This window comes from Ahaetulla prasina, chromosome 4 (assembly GCF_028640845.1).
Source record: "Ahaetulla prasina isolate Xishuangbanna chromosome 4, ASM2864084v1, whole genome shotgun sequence".
Lineage (NCBI taxonomy): Eukaryota > Metazoa > Chordata > Lepidosauria > Squamata > Colubridae > Ahaetulla > Ahaetulla prasina.
Genome location: NC_080542.1, coordinates 22,949,330 through 22,973,921, shown reverse-complemented (window position 1 = coordinate 22,973,921; position 24,592 = coordinate 22,949,330). Strand labels below are relative to the sequence as shown.

General features: G+C 41.9%; 1 protein-coding gene across 1 annotated transcript in view; it reads right to left on the bottom strand.

Annotated features, from left to right (window-relative positions):
* Nucleotides 1–12,096: 12,096 nt before the first annotated feature.
* The window catches only part of TMEM238 (transmembrane protein 238), a 30,365-nt gene continuing 17,869 nt past the window's right edge, over nucleotides 12,097–24,592 (bottom strand). Inside the window, exon 2 of the mRNA XM_058179498.1 lies at nucleotides 12,097–12,265. The gene's annotated coding sequence lies outside the window, so the exon portion shown is untranslated. The remainder of the gene's footprint in view (nucleotides 12,266–24,592) is intronic.

Below are 24,592 nucleotides of genomic sequence, written 5' to 3'. Positions count from 1 at the left end.
GGGACCGTCTACTGCTGGCCTCTATCTCCCAGCGTCCGGTGCGTTCCCACAGAGAGGGACTCCTCAGGGTGCCATCAGCCAAACAATGTCGACTGGCGGCCCCCAGGGGGAGGGCCTTCTCTGTGGGGGCTCCTACCCTGTGGAACGAGCTTCCCCTTGGGCTTCGACAACTACCTGACCTTAGGACCTTTCGCCGCGAACTTAAAACCTATTTATTTCGTATGGCTGGACTGGCCTGATTTTAAATTCTAAATTTTAAATTTTAATTGTGGGTTTTAACTTTCTGTAATTTTTTATGGGGTGTAATGTTATTTTAAATTTGGCGAATTTGAATCAGTTTTTTAAGAGTTGTTTTAATTATGGTGTATGTTTCTGTTTGTATTTTATCTGCCTGTTCACTGCCCTGAGTCCTTCGGGAGAAGGGCGGTATACAAATTAAAACATCATCATCATCATCATCATCATCATCATCATCATCATCATCATCATCATCATCATTATTATTATTATTATTATTATTATTATTATTTACTAACCCTCTGCCTTCTATTTTATTTCAAGACCTTATTTAAAGGCCTTACTCATTTTCTCCTGTACTTGTTAGATACAGCTTATATTTTCAAGAATCTACTATACAAGACAGTGATGTGAACCATGGTCTGGAGACCCAAAACTTTCTCAATTACACCATCTTCTTAGTCCATTTTTTATTTCAAGATTTTCTTTTCTTTTCTTTGACCCATCAACAAGAAACATAGAATTATGTTCGTACACAGGTAGTCCTCAAGTTATGACCATAACGAAGCCCTACAATTACAATTGTAAGTTGAGATGTTTGTAAAATGGGTCACCATGTGACTGGATCCAATTTTAAGACCTTTTTGTGGCAGTCATAAAGCAAGCAATGTGGTTATTAAGTGACATTAATCAGCCCAATTTTATGACCTTTTTTATAGATGTTATTAAGTAGGTTAGGGGCTCAGTTTTGCCAAAACCCAGAAATAGCTGCTAGTTTTCGGCAAAACCATTATGAAACAGGGTCATGTGACTGTGGGGTCTTCAAACATCCTTAAATGTGGCTATGTTGCCGAGCATCTGAGATTCAGTCATGTGATCACAGGAAGAGACCATTGTGAGAACCGGATCATAGATAGTGTCAGCTTCGGAAGCCATACTAGGCCAGAGGCTTCCGCGCTGCCACTTTCCCATGTGTCAGAAAGTAGGAGTGGGGATTTGGTGGAAGGGGGCATTAGACATAATAACATTCTTCCTGCCGGTCAAGGTAAGGCCGAGCCTACATCTGGAGAAGAGTGGCTGGAGTGATGTCTCGAGATGGGATGGTTGGCGATTGGAGCATGTGATCGGCAGAAGGGTCAAGGGGGTGGTGATTTTGGAGTTTGTCTTACTGAGGAAAAACCCGGATCCCCAGATTCGGAGTTTATCCAGTTGTGCCAGTTTACCTATGCTAGTAAAAGAACTTTATAAAGATGTTTCCTCAAGAGTCTTTTCTGCAGGAGGGGGGTTTTCTGGAATGCTGACAGATAGCTTCTAGATTTCACTGTCCTAACTTAAAACAGTTGCTAAGCAACAGGTTGTAAATCGAGGACCACCCGTGCATGCTTTTATTGCATGTAGAAGCTTGTCACTCAGGGTGACAAAAATTAAATCTGCTTTCATGTCGGCTAATATGTGCCAAACCTGAACCACACAACCCTGTCTCACTCATTCCCTACAATGCTGGCTCCCGTTGCGTCAGCAAGCAGCTCGTCTTCCGCTCTGCTCCCTTCCATTAGAACGGCATTCGTAACCACCAAGTCCATAATGGTTTGGACTGCATTCTTCTCACATTCCTAGGCCAGTGCCTGATCTACAGGGAGTTCCCTGCTTGATGTCACTCGACTTCAAGGACCTTGGCTGCTTTTGCTATTGATTCAGATGGAACCACAGTGGCTGCACCCTCCTGTTTTCAGCACGGCTCCCTGTTTTGTGTCCCAACCAGAGGGTGTGAGGCCATGAGAGGAAGGACAAAAAAGCCAAGATGGGCCACAAGAGATCACTGGAGTTCAGACAGGAGTTTGACTCTTGAGAAAATGGCCTCTTTGAGGTCCCTGAGAATGATAGTTATTAATGGTGGACTTTCCAGCACCAATTTTCTTTGCAAAAGCGTGGATTATGAACTTGGCCGACAATGAGAGACAGATGGGAGACCAATGGATTTTGTGCTTTCAGAGTTAAGAGGAAGAACCGTTTTCTTTTCCTCAGATGGAACATCTGCCATTAACCAATACAGTACATTCCATCTACAGCAGGGGAGGGCAACTGTGGCATCTTTATGACTTGTGGAATCCAACTCCCATATTTCCTGAGCCAGCCATGACTGATTCAGGAATTCTGGGAGTTGAAGTCCACATTTCATAAAAGTGCCATGTTGCCCACCCCTATTACAGTCACTATCTTAAGTCTGACACTTTGTTGTTGAAACAACCAACCTAATTTGGGGGCTTTGCCCCTTCGCCTTTCCTACTTTTTGTAACAAGTTCCTTAACTACTTTTAGATGTGAGTTCTAAAGCAGGGGTCTCCAACTTTGGCAACTTTAAGGCTGGCAGACTTCAACTCCCAGAATTCACAGTGAGCTTTGCTTTGCTGGCTGGGGAATTCTGGAAGTTGAAGTCCGCCAGGCTTAAAGTTGCCAAGGTTGGAGACCCCTGTTCTAAAGGATCACATTCTTGCATGGTTTTTGTTTTGTTTTTGGACAGCCCCAATAAACTATGAACAAAATGTGGATTTGGGATTTCTTTTTTCCAACACGAAAAAAGTTCTCCTTTCCTGCATAAGATTTGGGGTTTAGTGCAGGGGTCTGCAAACTTGACTCTTTTAAGACTTGTGGACTTCAACTTCAAAGCTGGCTGAGGAACTCTGGGAGTTGAAGTCCACAAGTCTTAAAAGAGCCAAGTTTGCAGACCCCTGGTTTAGTGCATATATTAGGGTAATAATCCCTCAGAGATTTTTTGCTGAGACCCCCATATATCTACAGATATACAGAAAGTCAGATGATCAAAATGTCTTGCCAAAAAGAAGAAATAAGTTCTATAGTGAAATATTTTATTTTCAGAGACTTTTGCATTTTAAATGAAGGTGTAATCTAATAAGGAATTTGACACCCATAATCTGAAGTGTGGCATTCCACATAGGAATAGCAATAAACAATTCAAGGTTATGAATATACACAATACTCCTTTCTCCTATTTTCCCCACAACAACAACCCTATGAATTGGGTTAGGCTGAGAGAGAGGGACTAGCCCAAAGTCACCCAGCTAACTTTCATGACTAAGGTGAGACTAGAACTCCTGATCAGTTTCCTGATGATTGGCCCAAAGTCACTCAGTCAACTTTCATGCCTAAGGCAGGAATAGAACCCAGTCTCCGATTGGCCCAAAGTCATCCAACCAGCTTTCATGAATTAGGCGGGACTAGAACTCAGACTTTTGATGATTGGCCAAAAATCACTCAATTGGCTTTCATGACTAAGGCGGGATTAAAACTCAGAGTCTCCTGGTGATTGGCCCAAAGTCACCAAGCCAGCTTTCATGGTAGAACTGGTGCCTTAGCCACTAGACCAAATTTACACATGCTCACTCAGCATTTCCATTGTATTCAGTTGGGTTTATGTACCTGCTAGTGGAGATAGGACTACAACCGTCACAACAACTCAAGCAATGACTAGCTCATTATGTTTGAGTAATCCTGATTACATTAATGGCACTTATTTAAGAATAGGAATGTATAGGACTGCACTGTACAGTATGCCAAGATCCAAAGTTTAATGCTATGTAATGCAAATAAGGAAATTCAAAAATTGCAAAGGATTTTTCTGCTGGGTATTTCCTGGTAAAACAGGTATACATGTTATGGCCAAGATACTCCTATTTTCCTTAGATGTCCAAATTAAATTCAAGATTCTTATGCTAACGTATTGAAACAACTTAGGCAATACTATGAAGGAAGGAATTCTTCTTGAAATGTTGAATTATTTTTGCAGGAGTTTTGGTTGCCATGAGGTAAAAAAAGATGCTGAGACTCCAGAAATAGTGCAGAGAAGAGCAACAAAGATGATTAGGGGACTGGAGGCTAAAACATATAAAGAATGGTTGCTGGAATTGGGTATGTCTAGTTTAATGAAAAGAAGGACTAGGCACTGCATCATAGCAGTGTTCCGATATTTCGGGGGTTGCCACAAAAAAAGAGGGAGTCAACCAATTCTCCAAACTACCTGTGGCAGGACAAGAAATGGATAAAAACTAATCAAGGAGAGAAGCAACCTAGAACTAAGGAGTAATTTCCTGACAGTTAGAATAATTAATCAGTGGAACAGTTTGCCGTCAGAAGTTGTGGGTGCTACAACACTGGATGTTTTTAAGAAGAGATTGGACAACTATTTGTCTGAAATGGTAAGAGTTTCCTGAGCAGTGGGACAGGAGGTCCTGAGCAGAGAGTTTCCTGGATAGGGTATTGGATTAGAAGACCTCCGAGTTCCCTTCCAGCTCTGTTATTCTGAGTGGACTTGAAGAGGGACTCTTGGAAATAGCTTAAAAAAAGGACTTCCCCCCAGCTAGCATCAGAATCTATGGAGCTTTCCTATCCTTATAAATTTAGACACTCCCTTCCTCATTTATGAAATCTTGAAAAAATAATTTTTACCTTCGCCAGACCTTCTTTAAAATGCTGCCCAGGATTTTACTATAGTGGCTAGGAATATTCTATTGCTTTTTATTGTTATTATTTATAGAAGACATAATGTGTTATGATGGTCTAATGTATTTTAGTGCTTATTAGCTTTGATTTATGATGTCGGAGTTATATTACTAGCCATCACAAGCTGCTTTGCAGTTAGAGCATGGAGGAAATAAATAAATATATAAATAACTAAATCAGAAGGGAGAAAGCCTACCGCCCAAAGCACATTCCCTCATCTTCTCTTTCCATACTAAGTAACTGATTTTTTTAGAAAAAGAAAAAACAAAATATATGTTTTTGTGACAAAACAATAGTTGAGCAAGAAGATTTTTATGAGATAGATGTTGTCACCTGGCGAATGGAAGAAAACATAGTTACCTATGGAAATAACAAGGAGATAAGTCCTTGAAAGTTTCAAGGTCAAGTTTGGAAAAGTTTGAGCAACCAGGTTTTCAGAGCAATCAATGTTTTGTGTTAGGTCTTTAGAAGAAATGCATGGTGGGGCTGATAGGTAATATGGAAGTCCATTTTGTAGCCAATAAGGCAAATGCCTGCAAGTTTCCTTAGCATATGTAGCTGAGTTTTATTTGCTGCTGCTACTGAAGTAATTCAGCCTGATGGCTTGTTCCAAAACAGAGGCAATGCGCTCTCTCTCTCCCCTCCCCCCTTTCTCTCTCTCAATGTAACAGATCCAAGTTGCTTTTTAGCTGTCAGCAGATATGAATTGCAAAACCAGATCCGATCAATTATAATAGATGGCAGCAACAAAGCGAAAATCTACACTTTGTTGTCATCTAGTGGTCATCTGTATTTTTGCCAGATGTGATGCAGTAGTTCTAACAGAATAACATAATTTACAACAGAAAGCAAGAGTTGGAAGGGACCCTGGAAATTTTCTAATCCAACCCCCTGCTCAAGCAAGAGATCCTATACCATTTCAGATATAAACGGTTGTCCAATCCTACCTTGGATTTCCTACAGACAGTCTTTCTTTTGTAAATCTCAGTGCTTAGGTTCTCATCTTAGGCTGCTTATTTATACCCCATCTTTACTATTTTTATAAATAACTCAAGGCAGTGAGCATACCTGATTTTCCTTCCTTCTGCTATTTCTCCCACAGCCACCACTCTGTGAGGTGAGTTGGGTTGAGAGAGAGGTCACCCAGCCAACATTTGTGCCTAAGATAGTACTGGAACTCACCATCTCCCAGTTTCTTGCTGTTGCCTTCACCTCTAGACCAAACTGGTTCTCAAGATGCTGCAGAAAAGCAGAGATTGGGGTCCACAACCCTTGGCCCATGGACCACTATCAGGCCATAGCCTGTTAAGAAGCTGGACACATTAAGGTGAGCGGTAGGCGGGCAAGCAAAGCTTCATCTGTAACAGAACCATGGTGGTGCAGTACTTAGAATGCAGGATTGCAGGCTAACTCACTGTTCACTGCCAGGACTTCGATTCTAACCGGCTCAATGTTGACGCAGCCTTCCATCCTTCTGAGGTTGGTAAAATGAGGACCCAGATTGTTGGGGGCAATATGCAACCACTCCCCAATGCTAGCATCACCGCCTCAGCTCCACTTCAGATCATCACATGTGAGATTCTCATATCGGTTGTCTGTCGGGGGCGAGTTATTGGCCCCAATGGAAAGGGTGCGCAACTTGGGCGTCCTCCTGGATGGGCGGCTGTCGTTTGACGATCATTTGGCGGCCGTCTCCAGGAGGGCTTTTTACCAAGTACGCTTGGTTCGCCAGTTGCGCCCCTTCCTTGACCGGGATGCCTTATGCACGGTCACTCACGCTCTTGTCACTTCCCGTTTGGATTATTGCAATGCTCTCTACATGGGGCTGCCCTTGAAGTGCACCCAGAGGCTGCAGCTAGTCCAGAATGCAGCTGCGCGGGTAATAGTGGGAGCAACTCGTTGCTTCCATGTAACACCAATCCTGCGCGGCTTGCACTGGCTTCCTGTGGTCTTTCGGGTGCGCTTTAAGATCTTGGTCACCACCTTCAAAGCGCTCCATGGCTTAGGGCCCGGGTACTTATGGGACCGCCTGCTGTTACCTCATGCCTCCCACCGACCCGTACGCTCTCACAGAGAGGGTCTTCTCAGGGTGCCATCCGCCAAACAATGTTGGCTGGCGGCCCCCAGGGGCAGGGCCTTCTCTGTGGGAGCTCCTACGCTCTGGAACGAACTTCCTCCTGGACTACGTCAAGTGCCTGATCTTCGGACCTTTCGCCATGAGCTGAAAATGCACTTATTTATTCAAGACTGGCTTAATATTTTTAATATTTTTTTAAATTTTTAACTGGGGTTTTATTATTTTAGGGTTCATAATTTTAAATTTTAAATTCTTAAATGTTGGCCATTTTTTTCTAATATGCTCGGTTTTAAATTGTTGTTTTAATTGTATATTTTTGTGTTTTTTATCTTTTGGCTGTACACTGCCCTGAGTCCTTTGGGAGAAGGGCGGTATAAAAATTTAATAAATAAATAAATAAATAAATAAATAAATAAATAAATAAATAAATAAATAAATAAATAAATAAATAAATAAATAAATAAATAAATAAATAAATAAATAAATAAATAAATAAATAAATAAATAAATAGGAGCACGAATCCTATTGTAAACTGCACATGCGAGAGATCTAGGTTACATGCTCCTCCTCCCCTCCCTCAGTCCATGGGAAAATTATCTTCCACCCTGGTGCCATAAAAGTTGGGGACTGTTGAACCAAGAGGTAGTGGAGGGATTGAATTCTCATTTCTACTGCAAACCAGAAACAGGTCTGGGAATACTGTATGTGAGACAGATGTCAAAATGAGATTCAGTGATTTTCTAAAACTTGCTTTTCCTGGATGTTGAATTAACCAATTTTCTAAGTCAGCACAATATTGGGGAATACCCAGTTACCTCTTCTATGGGAGCTGCCTGGAAAACTTTGTGATGGTCCCTCTTTCAGCCCATCCTAGGTCTGCTACTGTAAGGAAAAATGGGAGGGACTCCAAGATAATGCTTTCAGGAAAAGTTTAAACAATTTGGTTTCAGAATTTTTTTTTCATGTAACACAACTTCTCCACTGCAAAAACATATGGACTACTAATCTTGATCAAGGCAAAGCAATAGATGCAATCTACATAGACTTCTGCAAAGCTTTTGACTCAGTGGTACATGATAAACGTCTCCTAAAACTAAAATTCTACGGCAACTCAGGACCCCTCCACAATTGGATAACAGCTTTCCTGTCAAACAGACAACAAGTGATCAAAATTGGCAATGCTCTATCAAATCCTGTTCCTGTCAAAAGTGGCGTTCCTCAAGGCAGCGTTCTTGGACCAACACTCTTCATACTATACATAAATGATCTCTGTGACCATATCTCAAGTGATTGTGTTCTCTTTGCTGACAATGTCAAACTATTTAACACCACCAACAATACTACTACCCTTCAAAAAGATCTTGGCTTTGTATCCGATTGGTCTAAAACTTGGCAACTCCAAATCTCAACCAGCAAATGCTCAGTCTTACATATTGGAAAAAAGAACCCAAACATTAAGTACAAGCTTGATGGACATTATCTTACAGATGACCCCCACCCTGTTAAAGACCTTGGAGTTTTCATATCAAATGATCTAAGTGCCAAAGCCCACTGCAACTACATAGCAAAAAAGGCTCTAAGAGTTGTAAACCTAATTTTGCGTAGCTTCTTTTCCAAAAACTCTACACTACTAACCAGAGCATACAAAACATTTGCTAGACCTATTCTTGAATACAGCTCACCTGTCTGAAACCCATACCACATCTCTGACATTAATACAATTGAACGAGTCCAGAAATATTTTACAAGAAGAGTTCTCCGCTCCTCTGTAAACAACAAAATACCTTATACCACCAGACTTGAAATCCTGGGATTAAAAAACTTAGAACTCCGCCGACTCCGACAAGACCTGTGTTTAACACACAGAATCATCTATTGCAATGTCCTTCCTGTTAAAGACTACTTCAGTTTCAATTGCAGTAATACAAGAGCAAACAATAGATTCAAACTTGATTCAACCGCTTCAAACTTGATTGCAGAAACTATGACTTCTGTAACAGAGTTGTTAATGCTTGGAACTCATTACCTGACTCCATAGTCTCTACTCAAAATCCCAAAATCTTCAGCCAAAAACTGTCTACTATTGACCTCACCCCATTCCTAAGAGGACTATAAGGGGCGTGCATAAGTGCACAAAAGTGCCTACCATTCCTGTCCTATTGTTTCCTTTCATTATATATAGTGTACGCTTATATGTTGTATAGTTGTTTCATGCTTATGCTTATATATACTGTTGTGACAAAATAAAATAAAGTATACCTCACAGGAAGGGTGTTCTGAAAGAAAAAGGAGGAAGGCGCACTATGCATAACACCTTAAATTGCTGAAGGGACAGCAGGATATAAATCTAACAACAAACTGGTTAGGGTTGTGCCACATATAAATCTGGAAGACTTGGTTTAACAATAAGCAAAATGAGCAAGATTTCTGAATGCATCATTTAGGTTTTTAACCCATCAATCTTTTGGGTTAAAGAATGCTGTGTGAATGCAGCCAAGCTATCAGTTGTCAATTCAAATGAAGTTGTCCATCTGTGGAAAGGAATAATATTTAAGAATAGCTAGGAAATCTGGAAGTTTTGTGTCCTCATCAAGTAATAAGAAAGAAAGAGAGAGACAGGGGGGTGAGGGGAGGAAGGAAAGAAGGGAGGGAGGGAGGGAGGGAGGGAAGAAAGAAAGAAAGAAAGAAAGAAAGAAAGAAAGAAAGAAAGAAAGAAAGAAAGAAAGAAAGAAAGAAAGAAAGAAAGAGCAAATAACCAGAATATGAATGCCACCTCTCTTCCACCTTTTTATTTATTTATTTATTTATTGTTTATATATTATAAATATTATATATTTATATTTATTGTTTATGGATGTGGAAAGGGCATTTCTAATATTGTGGCTTCTTGTTCACCAATAGGGAAAAAATACAGTTGTTAGCAATGTTTATCCTTTCTATGTTTCTGTTTATAATCTGGGTCTAGAGGTGGAGGAAAATGCCATATTTAATATGGCCAATCTTAGTCCATTCAGTTTTATGCCACTGCCCCTCCAAAGGGAGTGGGCGACTCCTAGTGGCTAAGACCAGTAGTGCACAAAAGACACCAGCAATTGCCTGTTTAGAAAAAACATTTCAAACAGCCCCAATAAAGGAGAACCCAGATTCACCACCACCAGGTTCTCTTCCTTTGTTCTACTCCTTTGAGGTTTGGGATCTTAATGTCACCCCAGGCTATGCTGGGTGAGGGAAGCACCACCCAAGAATTCATCTGGTTAGGAAAGATTTAAGGCTGGTCAATGAATTGTAGGGATTAAGGGTATTGGATTTGGAGCAAAGGCGGAATACAGGGTGTCCTTGACTTATGACTACTCAAAGTTATGATGAAGCCCCCCAAAGCTACCTAAATTCAAAGATCCAACAGCTGTTCCCCTCTTTATGGTCATGTGACTCCATTTTGGGTGCTCAACAACCAGCATGCATTTGTGACCGTTTGCAGCACTCTAAAGGTAAAGGTAAAGGTAAAAGTTCCCCTCGCACATATGTGCTAGTCGTTCCTGACTCTAGGGGGCGGTGCTCATCTCCGTTTCAAAGCCAAAGAGCCAGCACTGTCCGAAGACGTCTACTTGGTCATGTGGCCGGCATGACTTAACACCAAAGGCGCACGGAACGCTGTTACCTTCCCACCAAAGGTGGTCCCTATTTTAATACTTGCATTTTTTAAGTACTTTTGAACTGCTAGGTTGGCAGAAGCTGGGACGTAATGGGAGTTCACCCCGTTATGTGGCACTAGGAATTCGAACCACTGAACTGCCGACCTTTCAATCGACAAGCTCAGCGTCTTAGCCACTGAGCCACCGCATCCCTCTACAGCACCCTACACTCACATGAATGTGATTCTTGATGTTTTTGCGGGAATTATCACATACAGGTACTCCTTGACTTACAACAGTTTGTTCAGTAACAGTTTGAAGTTACAACGACACTGAATAAAGTGACTTATGACCATTTTTCATATTTGAGATCATTGCAGTTCATATTTACTTGGCAATTGACTCATATTTATGACGGTTGCAGTATCCCGGAGTCATGTGACTCACTTTTGCAACTTTCTGACAAGTAAAATCAACAGGGAAGCCAGATTTACCTAACAACTGTGATATTAACTTAACAACTTCAATGGCTCACTTGAAGTCATAAAATGGGATAAACCTCACTTTAAAAAATTCTCACTTAGCAACATAAATTTTGGGCTCACTTGTGGTTGTAAGTTGAGGACTACCTGTACTTCTGGCTTCTGGTGAAAAACATCCTGTAGTGAACAATGGTTTGCTTTAATAACCACTGCGTTTGCTTTATGACTGCTCTCCCAAAATTGTAATTGGGTCCAGTGATGTGATGATCACTTAATGTCCATCACAACTTGTGGGCTCAATTATGGTGGTAAGTCAAGGACTATCTGTGCATCTAATTCAAATTGGGATGGCGAAATATGATGAAACTTGCAGCCCAACACAAATCCCTGACTTTCTTCTTGAGTGCTAAGGTAAAGGTAAAGGTTCTCCTCACACATACGTGCTAGTTGTTCCCAACTCTAGAGGGCGGTGCTCATCTCCATTTCAAAGCCAAAGAGCCAGCGCTGTCCAAAGACGTCTCCGTGGTCATGTGGCCAGCATGACTAAACACGAAAGTTGCATGGAACACTGTTACCTTCCCACCAAAGATGGTCTCTATTTTTCTACTTGCATTTTTTATGTGCTTTCGAAACTGCTAGGATGGCAGAAGCTGGGACAAATAACGGGAGCTCACCCCATTATGTGGCACTAAGGATTCGAACCGCTGAACTGCCGACCTTTCGATCGACAAGCTCAGCGTCTTACCCACTAAGCCGCCTCATCCTTTTCTTGAATACTTAAGGGTAAATGCAAGGATGAAAATTACAGGTATGTATGTGATGTTTCATCCGTTGCCTCTTTCTTGATGCCCTGCAGAGGCCTATGACAAGGGAGACTTAAAGACAAGTCCACTCACAAACATAGAAACTCTCTGGGTGACTCTTAAACACTCAAAGAGCCATTTAGACCCGTTTCCCACAGAAAAGAAAACATCGTCAGCTACAAAACCATTTGACATCTAAAATGAAGATAACACTGCATATATCGTTTTTTTAACTTTATGCTATGTATAAAAAAAACTATAGTGTGTGTTGTAGTTATGAAATCAAGCTGCTACAGAGAAAGCGTATTTTTATTTCTGCATGCAACAAAAACATTTTGAACTCCCCTCCCCCCCAAAAAAAAGACAGGTCGAAAAGCTCAATAAATCACGTGCCGGTGGGTGTCGCACATTGGTGGTTGTGATGCATATTTGGAGCGACAGGGAGCTGGGGGTTGCTGACCCCTGCTTTAGACCATCTCAGGCACAGTTTTCAGCCCAGTTTTCCTTGCAGGGTTGCTGTTGAGCAGACAAAGTAAAAACAGATTTCTATGAAACATTCCTGGGCTATTAGAGGGGAGATGGTAGATACAAAACAGCTAAATAACTAAATCTGTATATGATCTACTTATACAAGAAATGTTTCAGGACCATTAATTCTGCTTTGGTGTGGCTTTCCTATTGTGGCTTATTTGGCTAACTATAAAATAAATGTAATTAACTTGCAAGGCATAATATTGTATTTACTTACTCACTCACTCAGGTTTCTATGCTGCTCCAATCCAAAGATTCCTGTTCCAGTAAATATCATTAAAACAATAAAAAAAAGTCAAAATAAACAACCCATCCCAATTGCACCACGTTGATCAACACTACCAATATCCTTTGGGGGGGGTACAATCATCCTCCCCTCTCAAGAATGTCTGCAATGGGGTGTCAAATATTAAGTCAAAAGGATGGCTTTGATTTTGCAACACCTATTGATTTTTTTTCTTTTTTTATATCCTCTTTTTTTTGGATACCCCTGTCAATGCCCAAAGCCCTCTAGGAAAAACAAAACAGATCTACAGACGTGTAGCCAGGAGAAGGCTGGCTTTGCCTTTAAATTGTTTGGGGATGGGTGGGGAGAGACTTTGTTCAAAATGCTCATGCATGGCTTGTTTCTATTTAAGTATTTCTATCGCTTGGATCTAAGGACTCCTTCAATTCTGTTGCCCAAGGAAAAAAAAATCCGTGCACAAAATTGTTTAGACATGATACTGAACAGCAAACTAGACAGCTACACATTGGCCTAATGTGCCTTGTGAACCAAATCCTTGCAGTTAATATATGGGTCAATCTGTTGTACAAATGGTGAAAATTGGATTAATGGAATAAACCATGCTTAAGTTCACCTTGGGTAATGCTGGCAGAGAGGATTTGAATTTAAATGTTCTTTGTGAATAAATATTTCCCCTTCTGCAAGGGGACAGGATATGAACGCTGAGGAGCAATCAGAAAATTATCTCCTCTTGAACAAGATGTAAAAACTAGCAGTCTCCAAAGTCCATTATAGTTTCTAGACTACATTTTTTTAAGATAATGGAGGAGATTCCAGTGCAGGTAGTCCTCGACTTATGACCGGTTGCTTAGCAATTGTTTGAGTTCCTACAGACACCCTCCAAAAGGGGCTTAAGTCACAGATGTTCTGACATCCCCTAGTCACATGGCCACATTTTGGGCACTCAGTTGCTGGCCCACATTCATGGCCTTTTGCAGCCTCCCCCGTCATGTGACCATGATTTAAATTTTTCCTGAAAACTAGGGTTTATTACTGGTTCGGGGCAAAAACAGCCCCTGGCAAACGATGGGTTCGTTTTAACGTCTGCGGGGTTTTTCTTAATGACCGCATTGTTCATTTTATGATCACTATAAACAAAAATCATAAAATCAGGTCAGTCACTTGATGACCCACTTTACGACTGTCCCAATTTACCATCCTAATTGGCAAGCTCCAGTAGGGTCGTAAGTCGAGGACTGCCTCTAGTTATTGGAGTGGGGGGGGCGTGAAACTGGTGTCCCTTCAGATTATGACATGGCAGTCACAGCTGGGAAGATGCTGTTGGATCCCATCATTTCCCTTGGGGCTCTGTAGCTATGACCTCAGTTTCCAATAAACAAGAACCTCCATGTTTTATGAGTCTGACATGAAGAGAAGGGAGGCTGTATTTGCATTTAATAACTCTTGATTAGATTCCCTTCTGTGCTGCGGGGCGCCAAGAACAATGGAGCCACAAGCTGCTGGGAATTTGAAAGTGGGCGTCCTGTTTGAGAACCGAGCATAAATATCTGTCTTCAATCCTTGGCTGTTTGGGGTAAAGTCTTAAGTAGGGGCAAGGAAAGAGGGAGGAGGGCTGAGATCAGCAGGCCGAATTAAAGCAGCCCGCTCGAAAGAAAACTTTTCTGGGGAGAGGACGTTATTAAAAAGATGTTAATTTAGGGCAGGGGTCTCCAATCCCTGGGCCATGGGCCACTACTGGGCTGTGAGCTGGTCAGAACTGGGCCACTCAAAGCTTGCCTGCCGCTCACACAGAACTATTGCCTCTCTTCCCCTACCAACCTCTCGATCTCCAAAGACAGAAAGTTGGGGAACTCTGATTTAGGGGACTTAAATGTTCTGTTTTAGGCAATTTCTACACACCCTGTGACAGGCCTTCAACTCAGGGTCTATACATAAATCCAAGAGCTTCTTTTTAATCCCCTCTTCTTCCTTTTTGGCAACTTCTATCCAGGTGCTTTCATTATAACAGAAGAGATCCCACTGATTTTTTCCGCAACACACCAATTTTTTTTTTTTGTTTGTTTACATTTATACCCCGCCCTTCTCCGAAGACTCAGGGCGGCTTACAGTGTATAGGGCAATAGTCTCATTCTATTTGTATATTTTTTTTACAAAGTCAACTTATTGCCCCCCCAACAATCTGGGTCCTCATTTTACCTACCTTATAAAGGATGGAAGGCTGAGTCAACCTTGGGCCGGGCTTGAACCTGCAGTAATTGCAGGCTTTGTGTTCTTAATAACAGGCCTTACCAGCCTGAGCTATCCGGCCCAATGGGGATTTTACTCCAGGCTACCTGATTGAATCCCAAGGACTCAAGAGTTGCTTCGGCTGAATCAATCCAGAATTACAGAGTGACCCATCTCGAATCATCTTTATTCCTTGAATCATAAAATCCAGCTAACCAGAAGCCAGGTAGGAAAATAGGACATCTTCTGTTTCCTGGATGGCATGCTAATGACCACTCAGGATCCTTTTCCGAAGCTAAACCATGATGCTACTCAATGACTATTAATGACTCAATGACGTCTCTACTCAGTGCTGAGTGATGGCATTTTCTATGCTTAGGACAGATCATATACCTGAGCGATTTCAGCTGGCCCAAGAGGGAAACAGAGCCAGAGATTTTGCAATGGGGGGGTTCAAATTTGAGAAAAGTATGCTACTACGCAAAGACCAGCAGTGGTCTAATGCAGGGCTCTCCAACCTTGGCAACTTTAAGACTTGTGGACTTCAACTCCCAGAATTCCTCAGCCAGCAAAGCTGGGAGTTGAAGTCCACAAGTCTTGAACTTGCCAAGGTCGGAGAGCTCTGGTCTAATGCTTTATGAGGCTCCATGGGATTGAAGACGCAGCTGCTAAAGCACCAGCTTTCTTCACACCATCGACCTCCATGGGGTAGAAAATAGCGTTAAAACACTGCTGATCCTTGAGTACAGGTAGTGCTCGACTTACAACAGTTCGTTTAGTGACCAATCAAAATTACAATGGCACTGAAAAAAGTGATTTATGACCGTTTTTCAGTTACGATCTTTCAGCATCTCCATGATCATGTGATCAAAATTCAGCTCTTTGCATAAACCCATCCATCTGTATTTTATCAACTAACCATTTGTAAAAAAAGTTCCCATGTCATAAAATATTCAGAATATTCTTTTTCTTTAATTTTTAGCATTAACCTAGCGTTATGTGATATATGGATTATATGAGAAAGAAAAATTGATTAGTAAACATTTTGATGCTTATATAATTGATGTTAATATGGAAGATAGTATGTAACAATGATTGATAGCATCTACTATATGTTTGTATGTTGATATGAACTTAATCAGTGGTGGGATTCAGCCAGTTCTCTCCGGATCAGGCGAACCGGTAGTGGCAACTGCTGGAGGCTCCGCCCACCCACCGAGATGTAATGCGTCAGCACTGCGCATGAGCAGAAGGCCGTGTGCATGTGCAGAGGAGTCACGTGTGAGTGAAGCATGCACACGCTCACATTTGCGAACCAGTAGGGAAGGTAAGTAAATCCCATCTCTAATCATAATGATTATGAGGATGTTTAAATTTTAACACTTTTGTTACCTAGAAAACACACTGTTCAATTTGGAAATGGAATTTGTGATATTAGAACAATAAAAATAAAAATTTTTAGTTGTTTGGCAACTGATTCATATTTATGACCATTGCTGTGTCCCGGGGTCATGTGATCTGCTTTTGCAACCTGACAAGCCAAGTGAATGGGGAAACCAGTTTCGCTTAACAACCGGGTTATTCACTTATCAACTGCAGTGATTCATTTAGCAACTGAGGCAAGAAAGGTCATAAAATGGGACAAAATTCACTTAGCAAACGTCTCACTTAACAACAGAAATTTGGGGATCAGTTGTGATCGTAAATCAAGGACTATCTGTTGTAGCATAATTTTCTCAAATTTGAACACCTGTGGGTTCTTCTTGCAAAATTTGTAGTTCTGTTTCCCTCTTGGGCTAACTGAAATTGCTCAAGTCTATGATCTGTCCTAAGCACGAAAATGCCAACATTCAGCACTGAGCAGAGATGTTACTGAGTCATTAATAGCCATTGAGGAGACACAGCTGTTAAAGCACCAGCTTTCTTCATACCATTGGCCTCCTCGCCAGCCCCCCCACACCCCTCAGTGCCTCTCAGAACCAGCTTTATCATGCAGCCACACACACCCCTCCAGTATCCATCAACTGTTTTCAGGATTATTTTTTGCAGGTTTGTCAGGTCCCAGCCCAGAGACAACACACACACACAAAATCCAATGAAATCCAATCCTTTATTTGCATACACTGAATGGACAGAATCTTGCCAGACTAAAGCAATAACCTTCTAACCTAACAGATACATCCTGAGAGATTCTAGGGTATGCTACATTCTAGGGCTTTAAAAAAGCACTAAAGCTGTGCTTAAAAATAGCCGGAATAACAGATGAAAGGCAGGAGGGATGTCTAATGCAATAGCAGAACTTTTTAGCAGTTCAGCCCAACTTTGCCTTTTTTTAAAAAGACTCCACAGCGTCGTCTCACTCGAAGTCTGCGTTTTCTTGTTCTTCTTGCTATTCCACTCCACACACACATCTTTCTTTCTTTTCTTTTTTCTACTTTGCAAGTTCAATAAAAAATTATATTCTATTCTAGTAAGGAGACCTGGAGTAACCCAATCTTCCTTATTGCCTGTGGAGAGGAAGCAGCAAGATCGGTGCGCGGAGGAGTTTTTATCCCATACCCCTTACTAGTACAGTCCATCTCTACCTCTCACAATGGGTTTGGCCTGCTCTGGGTCCTGAATCCCTGAGCCCAGGCATCTGGTTGCTAAGTGACCATTCTAGAACCCCCAGGTTCTATGACACTTCTCTGCGATTCTGACACCATCCATGCCACAGCCCAGCCTCCTTCCCAGGCCCACCCGGACTGCACAATTTGAAGATCGGCTCTACCAATCTTTCCCCAGTTCCTGTGAGGAGCCTGCAGTGGGCATCTGCCCCACATGGAACTGACATCCCTAAAGGGAGAGAGATATGAGCCAGCCTAGCCTGGCTTTATTTATTTATCTAGTGCTGGTTTTGGAAGGTAAGAGAAGAAGGAATCAACTTCAAGGAGCATTGCAGAGGGAGGGGACACCAGCAAAGGACTGCCTCTCCCATCCTCCTCCTCCTCATTATCCTCCTCCTCCTTTCTGATTTTGTGCCCTTTCCTCCCACCAGGTATTAATGGAAGTTTCTTCAGGCCTCTCAGTGAGTAAAATCCAGCATTTATTATTTCCTTTTTCAGCTTGTGCTCATTTTCCCCCTTCCTTAAATACTTAGCCCAAAAGCCTGCATTCAAAAAGGTCAGAGTGCTCCCTCTGGGGGCAACAAGAGGAAGCACAGCCCCATGTGTCAACAGTGTTGTTTTGGGGGACGTGTGTAATGCTGACCATGAATACACTGTAGTCTGGACGGTAGGCTCTGTTTTGGGATCAACATCAGTACCTGGTCTTATTGCAAAGAAAGAGAATTCTTTGAGGAAACTCAGCTTTGTACTTTGGTTCGAATTGTTTTTGAATGTGGGAGTTTTCCAACTTGGTGTCCTCTGGACAGACAGATCAGAAGGCAACTCAGAGAATGGAATCAGAGATAAATCAAGTGGTCCTGGCCTTAATACTGTTCATTTAGACATTTCCATAGTGAAATGTAAACAGAAGCAACATTCTGACTGGGATGGCCCATCATGGAAATTCCTCTCTTGCTGCTAAATCAAAGGACCATTTCTCATTTTGAGTATTCGGTGTATTTTCAACTGTGATGCACAATTCTTCTAAGAAGCAACACAGAACTATAGAGCAGCCTTCCCCAACTAGATACTTTCAAATATCCTGAAGCCATGATGGGCCATTTGATCAGTCTAGCATATCAGCAACTATCACAGTTTAGAGAAGGCAGGGGTAAAGTTTGGAGATAAAATGGTTGTTTCCCCCTGGGTTTCCAGCCACTGATGCCCAGATGGCATCTCCTTAGTTTAGGTTGGTTACTTTCCATTTGTCTTAGATTTGAACTAGCCAGCCTTAAGGAAAGGACTGTCTACTGCGGGAAGGACATGATGTGGCCACTAATGTAATGCAAAAGAGGGCAGCAAAGTAAAGCAGGTGAAGATGTAGTTTAGGACTCTTTACTTGCATGGACCTTATAATGTAGAAAGCTGCCATTCCATCATCTGACATTTTGCTTTATCATTAAAGAGACCTCCTGATAGTTAAATATGGCTGCCTGTCACCTTTAGCTCCAATGAAGCTTTTTTTTTTTTTTTTACAGTTAACAGGCACATTCTGCTCCGCTCTACTTGCTTTTGGATGGTTTGCATCCAGAAATAAGTACAAAAGTTCATTAAAAATTATTTCTCTATTTGATTGATTAATATCATGATTTGGTCAGTTTTTAAGAACGTTTGGTTAAATGCCTCTGGGAAATTCCCTGCAAGGCATAAAGGCATTGTGAGTCTTCCCTCACGGTCTTTACTTCAAACACAACACGTAAAGCCATAATGTTAGACACCACAACTATGCTGAGTTATGTCTTTGTGTTAGTGTTGGCAAGAGGGGAGAACAAAATGAGGCAGATACTGAGGTGATATGTTCTCCATTTCTTCCAGCCTGCCGACTGGAAGCCACATCGAAAAAACTCTGTGGTGGTGAAGCAGAGATTTTCTACCCTCACCAATGCTTACTGAAAGGATGCTGTTACAAGAATAACTCCTGCTACTTCCACGTTCTTGATGGTAAAACCAAGAACAATCCAGAAATTGCTGCTCCTGTTAATGCCCACATCTAATTATCTTCTTTCTGAGGAAACAAATCTGTTTCAAGAAGGCCATTTTCTCCCATGTCCTTATGCGAGTATTTTCACTATAAACTTCTACTAATTGTTATATCTAGGTGACTTCCAGCAAAGGATTCTGGAGGTTGTAGTTTGAAGAGATGTCCAAAAGACCTTGAAAAGCTTTCCTCAAAGAATGAACTTTCCAGGTGTGTTTAGAGTACAACTCTTAGCCTGGAGGATGGAGAAAAACTGGATTAGTAGCTTGTTCCTTGTTAGCCTTCCCCAGCCAGCTGCCCTATCAATGTGTTGAGGCCTCTCATATACTAGTTGAGAAGGTAGGTCAGATGTTCAACTTGGCAACTTTTACGACCTGTGGAGTTCAACTCCCCACTTAGATATACTGGCTTGGGGAAGTTAGGAGTTGACATCCACAAATCTTAAAGTCACTAAAGTAAAGGTAAAGGTTCCCCTCGCATATATGTGCTAGTCCAGTGATGGCTAACCTTTTTGCCATCATGTGCCAAAAGTAGGGGAGTGGGGGGGTCACATACGCGCACGCCCACACACCTAATTCAATGCCCCCCCTGCGTGTGTTCGCCTCCTCCCGTGCTCCCCCCGCTTTTGGCAAGCAATGACAAAAAGGTTACTGGTGGATCTGGTAGGCCCATTTTTTCACCCTTCTCAGGCACCAGAGGCTTTCTTGGAGCCTGGGGAGGGCGAAAACGGTCTTCTCCAGCTCTCCAGAGGCTGGAAATGGCATGTTCCCCCACTTTCAGTTGGCCCAGAAGGCCCGAAAACCAGCTGGCCAGCACACACATGCGCCCTGGAGCTGAGCTACGGCAACATTTGCATGCCCACAGATATGGCTCCACGTGCCACCTGTGGCACACGTGCCATAGGTTCGCCATCACGGTGCTAGTCATTCCCGACTCTAGGGGGTAGTGCTCATCTCCATTTCAAAGCCAAAGAGCCAGCGCTGTCCGAAGACGTCTCCGGGGTCATGTAGCCGGTATGATTAAACACCAAAGGCACACGGAACACTGTTACCTTCCCACCAAAGGGGGTCCCTATTTTTCTACTTGCATTTTTTACATGCTTTCGAACTGTTAGGTTGGCAGAAGCTGGGACAAGCAACGGGAGCTCACCCTGTTACGCCGCACTAGGGATTCGAACCGCTGAACTGTCGACCTTTCGATCGGCAAACTCAGCATCTTAGCCACTGAACCACCATGTCACCAAGGTTAGACACCCTTAAAATAGATGTTGCAATTTTGAAACATTGGTGATTGGCAGTTGGAGGGGTCTTCTCAGCTCTCCCCTTTCCCAGCAATGTCGTTTTCTTAGGAGATAGTGTGACAGCCAAACCAGTTTGCATCTGCTCTATAAATATAAATGGTACATTGTATTTGGAGAAAGCATTTTCTATTTTTCTTGATAAGTAGGAGCATTGTGATTTGGAGAAGCTTTTGAAGCACTGGCTGTTTAAGTGTCACAGGTCCCAGTTGGTCAACGCCTGTGACATAATTGACAATAAGGAACATAAACATCTCCCTGATTCATCCATACCACGTTCTGCCAAATATGAATGTGCCATAACTAGGATATGCATGAATGTGGAAATGATTGCTCCATAAAGCTTCTTAGGCATTGTTCCATAAAGCTCCTTGGGATTCATTAGAAGCAATCCTGTTCCCAGTTTTGCATGTAGCTACCTAGAGGTATCTACATGCAAAACGTGGTGGCTCAGACGCTAAGATGCTGAGCTTGTTGATTGAAAGGTTGGCAGTTCAGTGGTTCAAATTCCTAGTGCCGCATAACGAGGTGAGCTCCCATTACTTGTCCGAGATTCTGCCAACCTAGCAGTTCGAAAGCATATAAAAAATGCAAGTAGAAAAATAGGGACCAACTTTGGTGGGAAGGTAACAGTGTTCCATGCGCTTTTGGCGTTTAGTCATACCGGTCACATGACCCGGAGACGTCTTCGGACAGCGCTGGCTCTTCAGCTTTGAAACAGAGATGAGCACTGCCCTCTACAGCCAGGATTGACTAGCACATATGTGCAAGAGGTACCTTTATCTTTACCTTTACCTAGAGGAGGCCCCAGTGGCTTGCCAAAGAAGATGCAGAATGTGATATGGTGGACCCTATTACAACAATGTGTCATCCCTCCAAAGTAGACCAGACTAGGAAACCAAAGTTATGCATGCTTATACTACTTTTATTATAAATTCATAGGAACAGAATTTTGAAAGTCTCAATGGGCTTCCCTCCTCCCTTCCTTTATCGTCATGTCAGTGGACTGGGTCTTGTCCAAAATGTTTCCTTGAGTTATGGATCTGCTCTGGACTCAGGTTTCTTTTATCTGACCATTGGCTTGCTTATGTCTCTTCTTATTCCTCGTGGTTATTCCTTCTGTCCATTCCTTCTGTCTTTGGTTATTCCTTCTGTCCATTTGAAATAGAGAGGTTCATTGGACCTACTTAAAATAGCTCAGAAAGGCTAGGTGACTTATATCTCTTCCATTTAACCTCCTTTGTTTCGGAAGGACAGTAAAAAGCTACTGGAAAACCTTGAGGTGGTTTGATAACCACTTATCAGTGGGGTGAAGGAACCCTCACTTCTAAAGCTTTCCCCAAATAGTGCCTTTTTCACGTAAGGCAACATATATGTTGCAAAAAAAGCTAGGCTGGAACCCATTTCCCAAACAATCCATATTGTGGGTTAGGTTTTAAATTTTAATCATGGAAAGTCAAGAAGAAATAAAGCTAAACAAGCTGCCAACTGAAAGGGTTTTTTTAATTTTTAGCTGACCATCAAATATGAGGGACATTTTTATTAGCAGTTAGAAGTGGCACTGTCCAGCAAATGATATACTGGTGGAAATTGTTTAACTAACATTGCTCAGGATTAGCTTTTCCACTGCTGAGATAACTAGAATCAAAATTACACAGAGCCCTTGAGAATGGGGGAGTTTAATTTTCCACTGACTTCATAGAGTGGTATTCTCACAAAGTGGAAAAAAAGCAGGGTGGGGTTTGACAATGCTGTACATTCTTTGACCGGATTGCCTCGCTTTTCTGCTATTCATTATATGTGGGTTGGTAGTGCAGGATAATGCATTTCAGGTGGCTTATTTTAAGGTCTATCTGTTCTGTCAATGAGGGCCTGTTTGGTGTAGTAGTTAAAGCAATCAGGCTAGAAACCAGGAGACTGAGAGTTCTAGTCCCACCTTAGGTACAAAGCTAGTTGGGTGATTCTGTGCCAGTCATTCTCTCTCAGGCTTTGGAAGGAGGCAATGGCAAGCCACTCCTGAATTGTTGCCAGTACAGCTTCAGGAATTTGTCCAGGCAGGTGCCAGAAGTCAATACTAGCTTGACTGCACCATCCCCACTCCACCCCTAAAAAACTGTCAATAACATCTGAATGCGGTTTGTGGGCTGGACCCCTTCACATTGCATGATGGCTTATTATCTGGGGATGGGGGAATATCATAGAGTAGGTTGGAGTCATCATTCTCACATGCTGATTTTCTACACAGAAGACTTTTTCTTGGGATAAACAAAATATTGACATATACAACCCTATCAGCCCAACTCCAGAAAATAATACTGTTTTTCCACTGGGTTCTGCTGCATGTATTTCATTGATCTTGCATTCTTTTTTTTAAAAAAAAGTGGTGCACATTAAATTATAAACCTCATGACAAGTTATTGCTGAAAGGCATTACATACTGAACAAAATAAAATCAGTCCAGAGATTGCCTAGGGAAAAAAAAAAGTAGGAGAAGCATGATAGATAACATCATTACGACCCTTTGAACTGGACAGGAATCCTTGAGCTGAGAAAAAAATGTACAAGTATTGTATATTCTCTCTGAAAGAATATATCTTCCATAAATTAGAGTTCCCGGACAAAGTCTTCACCATGAAGGATCTTGTAGGGCTTGCTGGAGATAGCTGTCCTGCCTCTCCTTTCAGCGGTATTTTCTCCCAGGCGTTACATAATGTGTTAAATTAGTTGACTATTAACCAATGTTCATTTATTTATTTATTTAGATTGGAAGGCTGCCTGACTCCCAAATAACACTGGGTATTTTGCATAGTCAAAAAAAGTGGGGGGGAACCAAAAACAAACAATTGAAAAAGAGATCTATAAACAAACAAACAAAAAAAAAAACCTTCTAAGGAATCCATCTTAGGCCTGGAGCAAAGCCAGATTTTCAAAATCTTATGCAACCCTTCAGTGGTGGGTTTCAAAATTTTTTACTACTGGTTCTGTGGGTGTAGCTTGGTGGGCATGGCATGGCTTGGTGGGCGTGGCTTGGTGGACATGGCAGGGAAAAAATACTGTAAAATCTCCATTCCCACCCCACTCCAGGGGAAGGATACTGTAAAATCTCCATTCCCTCCCCAATCCAGGGGAATGTTACTGCAAAATCCCCAGTTCCTCCCCAGCTGGGACTTGGGAATGCAGAGAATAGATGGGGGTGAGGCCAGTCAGAATTTTTAATACCGGTTCTCCGAACTACTCAAAATTTCCGCTACTGGTTCTCCAGAACTAGTCAGAACCTGCTGAAACCCACCTCTGCAACCCTTGTAGAATTAAAGTCACACAGAACATAGAATAATAGGGTTGGAAGGGATCTTCTAATCCAACCCCCAGCTGAAGCAGGAGATCCTATACCATTCCAGACAAATAATTGTCCAGGAATGTCTACGTGAATCATTGGTGAGTTGCTTTTTCAGACAGATGCCGTGATGGAGAAGGTACACGAATAGAATAGAACAGAATTTTTTTATTGGCCAAGTGTGATTAGATTAGAATTTGTCTTTGGTGCATATGCTCTCAGTGTACATAAAAAGAAAAGATACATTCATTAAGAATCATAAGGTACAACACTTAAAGTCAAAGGGTACAAATAAGCAATCAAATCATACTAGGAAACAATGTAAATTGTTAAGGATGCAGCAACAAGTTACAGTCATATAGTCATAAGTGGGAGAAGATGGGTGATAAGAACAATGAGATCCCACTAGACAAATGGGATCCCACTAGACAAAACTGCTTAATTGAGGGGAATCCAACATTCTTCCCATCCACCTTATTTACAGGTATTCCTCAAATAACCAACCACCTATAAAATACTTCCATAAAGTATTTTATAGGTGAAAACCAGCACTTTTGAATTGCACCCAGAAGCCATCTGTTAAAT